Source organism: Panthera uncia, chromosome F2 (genome assembly GCF_023721935.1).
Source record: "Panthera uncia isolate 11264 chromosome F2, Puncia_PCG_1.0, whole genome shotgun sequence".
Taxonomy (NCBI): domain Eukaryota; kingdom Metazoa; phylum Chordata; class Mammalia; order Carnivora; family Felidae; genus Panthera; species Panthera uncia.
In genome coordinates this window covers 11016724-11023066 of record NC_064812.1, presented here as the reverse complement: position 1 = coordinate 11023066, position 6343 = coordinate 11016724, and the positions used below count along the sequence as shown (strand labels likewise).

The window sequence follows — 6343 nt, the reverse complement described above, 5'->3', positions numbered from 1 at the left end:
TTAGATTAAAAAACCTGGCCTCTCTCACACCTGAAATGACAGGTCAGTTATAGCATCTGAGAGAGGAAGGGAGGGAATGAGAAGGAACACACCAGGCACTTTGGCCTCTAGATGCAAGTAAACAACATCAGGTCCTCAGGAAGGCAACACTTTCGCCCCACCCCTCCCCCCCTCCCAACAAAGACAAACTTGAAGCTGATTCCAAATCAGACCTCCTACTCTGTTTTCAGGACATTCTAGGAGCAGTGGAACCCATTAAACACCACAGGGATGCAATCAGCAAAAATCCCAGCAAAGAATATTGGGAAACTGTATGAGACAAATGAATAGCTGCTTTAGCAAATAAATTAAGGGAAAAAAGGAGGGGGTGGGGGTGGGCAAAGGACACAACAATCTAAACAGACTGTAGGACTCTTATTTGAATGCAGACCTGAACAAACCAACATTCGAGACCAATGAAGAAATATAAACACGGAATATTTAATGGTATTAGGGAATTAAGTTTTTAAGTGTGAAAATAATATTGTGGGTTTTTAAAGATTTTTTTATTTACTTTGAGAGGGGCATGAGTGGGAGAGGGGGAGAGAGAGAGGGAGAGAGGGGGAGAGGGAGAGAGAGGGAGAGAGGAGGAGAGAGAGGAGAGAGAGAGGAGAGAGAAGAGAAAGAGGAAGGGGGGTGGAGAATCCCAAGCAGGCTCTGTGCTGTCAGCACAGAACCCAGAACCAGAGGCAGGGCTCAATCTCACCAACCGAGAGATCATGACCCTAGCTGAAATCAAGAATTGGGCGCTTAACCGACTGAGCCACCCAGTTGCCCCATGATTTTTTTTTTTTTAATTTTTTTATTAAAAGAGCCCTTATCTTTTAGAGATACAACCTGAACTACACCATCAGTGAAATGGTGTGCCTGGGACCTGCAGAATAATCCGGTGGGGAATATCCCACCCAGGAAACTAAACTGGTGGAACAGCAATGAAACAAGAGTGGCCATAAATAATTGGTTACTGCTAAAGTTGGGTGCCGAATACAGGGGGGCTCATCATTCCCTCTGTCTTTCCTATATTTGGACGTTTTCCAGAATAAAAAGTTGTTCTGAAACAATTATAGTCATAGGTGCAGATATACGAGTTCTGCCAAAACCATAAAGGGAGTAAAAACCAAGAAACTCCTAGGCCATTATAAAAACATATGGACAAATCCGCAAAATGAGGATACAGATAAGAGAAATGTGGCCTCTCCCACAGAATTCATTTTCTTTCTTCCTTTTCCTTTCCCCTCTCCTTTCCTTCCTCCATTTTATATTTTTGAATATTTAGCTCTGGGGCTCCTGGGTAGCCCAGTTGGTTGTGTGCCTGACTCTTGAATTCAGTTCAGGTCATAATCTCCCGGTTTGTGAGCACAAGACCCACGCCGGGCTCTGCGCAGACAGCACGGAGCTTGCTAGGGATTCCCTCTCTCCGTCCCTCCCTGGTTTGCATGCGCACTTTCTCTCAAAATAAATAAAAACATTTTTAAACATTCAGCTCTTTGCAGTTTCTAGGCTTTAAGAGTCAACCCTCCTAAATAGTCTGGTGAGCCTAATACAGTAACTGCTTCCCAAGTGGAATAAGCTCTTGAATTTCTGCTTTGCTTACTTCTGTGGCCCTCAGAGTGGTGCCTGGACCAGCAATGTGAGCATCACCTGGGTGCTTGTTGGAAATGCTAGTTCTCAGGCCCTATCCCAGACCTCCTGACTCAGAAGCTCTGGGGGTGGGGGCCCGCAGAGTGTTCTAATGGGACTTGCAGGTGATTCTGATGCACACCAACATTTGGGAAGCACTGGCATATTCCATCTATTTGAAAAAGGCCTTTCTTTCAAGTTAAAATTGGATGGACCTGGAATGAGAATCACCAACTTACAAAGAAGCAAACTGAGGTGGGGGGCAGGGCTGAGTACCACACAGGTGTCAAGCTGACAGTGGAGGCAGCCTCCAGATCAATTCTAAGTAAATCTGGTGGGTCCCCATAATAAAATCCAGCGTTCACACCCATCCATTGCCACCTTCAACAAAAATGAAATGAAGTAACCTTAAAATGAAAAATGTTAAAAGGTCCTCTGCCTTTCTTCACCTTTGCTGCCCTGCTCTCAATGAGATCACATATACATTTAACCCTCCTTCCAAATCCCCTTGCCTTAGAAAGGAAATTGCTATTTTCCTCTGCCCCACCTGGAGAAGAACCCGGTTTCAAAGTAACACCTTCATGGCAATTTACTGCAGGTTATCTGCAGAGTAGCCGTGGCCTGTGGTCTTCTCAAGTTACAGTTATATTGCCCAACTGATGGGGCTGCCATTTGAAAACGGGAACCTCTGTGAGGTGGCAGAACACATAGGTCCTCACAGAAGACCAGAGGTTTCAGTTAAAGAAAAAAAAAAATTAACATCACTGCCTAAAACCATCGGCCCCAGAATATCCAAAGCTTATGAATCTTTACCTTAAACACCGTCTACTTTCTGAGTAAAATAAACAGCTCGAGACTCAACGCTATCAGCTCTGGACATTTAATAGTCCCCGTAGAGGGCAGGGGGCAGGGATCCGCCAAAGGGACGACGGCTCCCTCTGCACTTACCGCCACTCTTCGCCGCACCCGCTTCAGCACAGCCCCGCGGACTGCTGGCTTCCCTCGCACTCGCTTTCTGCAGTCCACACCTCGGTTGGCAGGCAGCCCACCAACCCCTAAGGCAGTGAGACAGGAAGTCCATTTGGAAATAAAAGTACTGCCTATAAATGAGCATCATCAATGAAGGGCTAGAGTGAGTCACCCTCAATGGCGCCTCAAATTGGTCAGAAAAGGCCGGTGTTCAGAAAAGAGTCATTTGCAAAGCGATGTCTCCGGGTCAAACAGGTAAGTCTGCTCCCCACACTCAAACTCCACGCACTCGCTGTACTGAGTGTGCAAGGCGTTCACATTGTGACAACCTTGACTTGATTTTTTTAACCTGCATGTCCCTTAAATTTTTGTTAACGTTTATTTTTGAGAGGAGAGAGAGAGAGAAAGAGAGAGAGACACACACATACACACACCGAGTGGAAGCGGGGGAGGAATACAGAGAGAGGGAGACACAGAATCTGAAGCAGGCTTCAGGCTCCGAGCTGTCAGCACAGAGCCCGACACGGAGCTCGAACTCACGGACTGTGCAATCATGACCTGAGCCGAAGTCAGATGCTTCACCGACTGAGCCTCCCAGGTGCCCCTCCGTGTCACTTTTTAGGAGGCTCTCCAAACACTTTCAAAAGATAAAGTGGAAGAGAAAGGGCAAGGAGATGGAACATTTGCGAAGCTCCAGCTATATTGCCAGGCCTGGTGCTGAGCTCTAATTTATTTAATCTTTGCAATACTCTGCAGTGGCAATCATGATCCCCAGTTTACAGATGAGAGAACTGAGGTTGGCAGGGGTGAACAATGGCCTGGCAACTACCTGTTTCTACCCTAATTGTGCAATGGCAAGGCGGAGGGCTGCAAATATTAAGCGGTATGCCCAGGGTAACAGAGCTAATACCCATGCGACGAACCACACACACACAGGCCTGCACAGAACCAGTGCCGGGCCAGCTCTCTGAGCTACAGCATACCACGCTTGCTGTGACATCGGTGAGGCTGGGACCTGCGCAAACCGATCCAATCAGAATGGAATTGCATAGAGCAAAACAGTCTCAACACTGGAAATGTGCTCTGCACATTGCCAACCAAAGGGAGCTGGGCCACAGATGATACCAAACGTGAACAATCAAAGGCTGGTTTAGATGTGGTCAGATATGCAGACAAATGTTTCAGCCACAGCAGATCAACTAAGTAGATTCTGTTCAGGCCAAGAACTAACATCCTCTTGCTTACTCTGAACTTGTACACTTGAGAACGAGAGACAGACCACCTGGGTTCAAACCCAGGTCTTCCACAAGCTGGCTGGGTGACCTCTGAGACTAGGCTTCTGACTGGAAACAAGTAATAAGTTACGTCTACCTCCAACGCAGTTTCTTTATGAGGATCAGAGGAGCAAATGTGTGAAGAATGTCTATAAACCATAAAGCACAACACAAATGGAAAGAATATTATATCTCAGCTGGACAGGTAGAGAGTTTTATAGGGGAGTGCTGAGCAGCCCCTAATCATGCTAGAGGCCCAAGGAGGTCATTCCGGGATTTTAAAAAAGCAGCAATAAAACCAAAAAATGCCTGTGAATAATCCACAAGATGGCTACTCCCTTTGCATATAAGCAAGACAGATCATGTAAAATAATTATCATGCCTTGTCCGGGATCTGAGTTGAGATCATGCAAACTGGGGTCGCATGAGGTAAGAGCCAGGAACTGGGGTTTAAGGCAGGGCGGCAAGTCTCAAAACCAAACTGCCCACAAATCATGTTCATAATGGAGACAGCTGCATACAAGTGGGAAGATGAATCCTACAAGGTGAGCAGAGCCCAAGCAAGAGGCTCTTCCTCTCCTTTCTCTAAGAGGAGAGGCCACTCTAGGTGAAGTCAAGCTCATTGACAGGTCACCCTGTGCTCCCCAGTCCCATGTTCCCATGAAGTCCACAAGGAAACGCGTCCAGCAGCAGGGCTCCCACTTCCCAAGTCCGGCGGGACACAGAGACATGCCTCTTGCCAACAGCTGGCCTACCAGAATGGTTTTCAACAGTCTCCTCCTCTGAGGTTCATGCAACCACCTCTTCCTCCTGGGCTCCAGGTCACTAATCTTTCAATGACTCGGCCATCTGACTGCATCCCAACATCATTCTTGGCAATGTCACTGTCCACGTGGGGAACATTCAACCCTGACTTCCTCCAGTTCTCTACTGCACTGACCTTTGTCTCCTCTCCACCTCAAGGCCCTTCTGATGAAGCCTTGAGACAGACACTGCTGCCTGTCTGCCCCAACACACATTCTCCTTTTCTCCAGAGTATCAGGGTCCCAGTTTTTAGCAGGATATTTTGCCACTGGGCATAAAAGAATCCATTTCCCAATCTTTCTTGCAGCCAGATTAGCCAGTATGTTGTAAGGTTGTGTGGGTTATGGAAGAGGATGGATTCATTTGAGGGCTCAATTTTGTCTTTCTTAGTATCTACATCTCAGAAGTGACAGCCAGAGCTCCAAGCGTCTATCTTGAGCTAAGACGTGACCTTGTGGACAAAATCCATGTGCTGAGGAAGGTGGGGTTGAAAAAGAAGCCTGAACCCCCGATTCCAGGCCTATGTCCAAACTCTTTTTAGGTGAGAGAGAAATAAATGATCATATATATGGAAGTCTCTTTTTTCCCCCTGTGTAATATGCAGATCAACCTTATCCCAACTATTACAGGCCAATGAACAACTAATGGCAAACAGTGAAACGGACAGGTGAGTGGTCGCCAACATGGCTATTCATTAAGAAGGGTCAAAAGATAACAAAGACCAACATTTCCTCACCTTTTGCCAGGATACCCTACTGAATATTCCAGGCCCTACCATCATCTGGTACATTACATACCTTGAGATTTAATCCTATTTTGCCTTTAATTTCACATTTCTCACTTTTTCTTTTAAATCTCCATAGTCGTCTATACTTTAACATTTTAGGAAAAGTACCATAAATATGTTAAAGAGAAAAACATCGATCTTGAAAAATGTGCACAAACTGTGGGTTTCTTCTCATGTAGAATTCAGAAGATTTGTACCCAAGCAAGTGCAGGCACATTTTATTCTTTACTCCCCCACCCCTACACATCACTACGTGCTAACAGCATACAGCCAAAATGGTCACAATACCCTCCTTCTCAGCCAAAATCTAGCAAGAGGGAATGGCCCTTGCAGGAGAAAAAAAAAATTCCCTGATAAATCAAAATACACTGTCAGGGTTTCAGTTACTGTAGGAAGAGGGCTGAACTCTAGGATTCACTAAGTTGCCTCTGAGTTTCAAGGATTCCACCATGGAGTAACTTAAAGTAAGGAGTGAAGCAGTTGGACCTCTGTGTGATTCAGGATGAGCCCACACCCTACACGAAGGCTTTTTATAGCCTCCTCCCCCAAACGGAACAGTCAAGTCCATCATTTATGCCTTCACCAGCCCATACAGGTGCTATCGTAACACCGCCCACAGTTGACTGCACTTAAAACCTAACTTCATTATGAGCGTCTGAGCCCTGGGGCTGGGTTGCCACCTTGTTGCCACTGGTGCTAAGAGCGTCTGGAACACAGAAGTTCTGGTCACGATGCAAATGCATAGAAGTGATGAATAAATCAGTGAGCCAGCCAGGGAGTCGTGTACCTGCTCCTGAGACCTTACCCACCACCCTTTATGGATCACCTCTCGGTCTACTAGCGACGACTG

General features: G+C 46.4%; 1 protein-coding gene and 1 long non-coding RNA gene across 10 annotated transcripts in view; both read right to left on the bottom strand.

Annotated features, from left to right (window-relative positions):
- The window catches only part of LOC125924729 (uncharacterized), a 33143-nt gene extending 26801 nt beyond the window's left edge, over positions 1-6342 (bottom strand). The window contains exon 1 of the long non-coding RNA XR_007458536.1: positions 2608-6342. This is a non-coding gene — a long non-coding RNA (uncharacterized LOC125924729). The remainder of the gene's footprint in view (positions 1-2607) is intronic.
- Positions 1-6343, bottom strand: part of ASAP1 (ArfGAP with SH3 domain, ankyrin repeat and PH domain 1) — a 313407-nt gene that overhangs the window by 225797 nt on the left and 81267 nt on the right. The window lies entirely within an intron of this gene.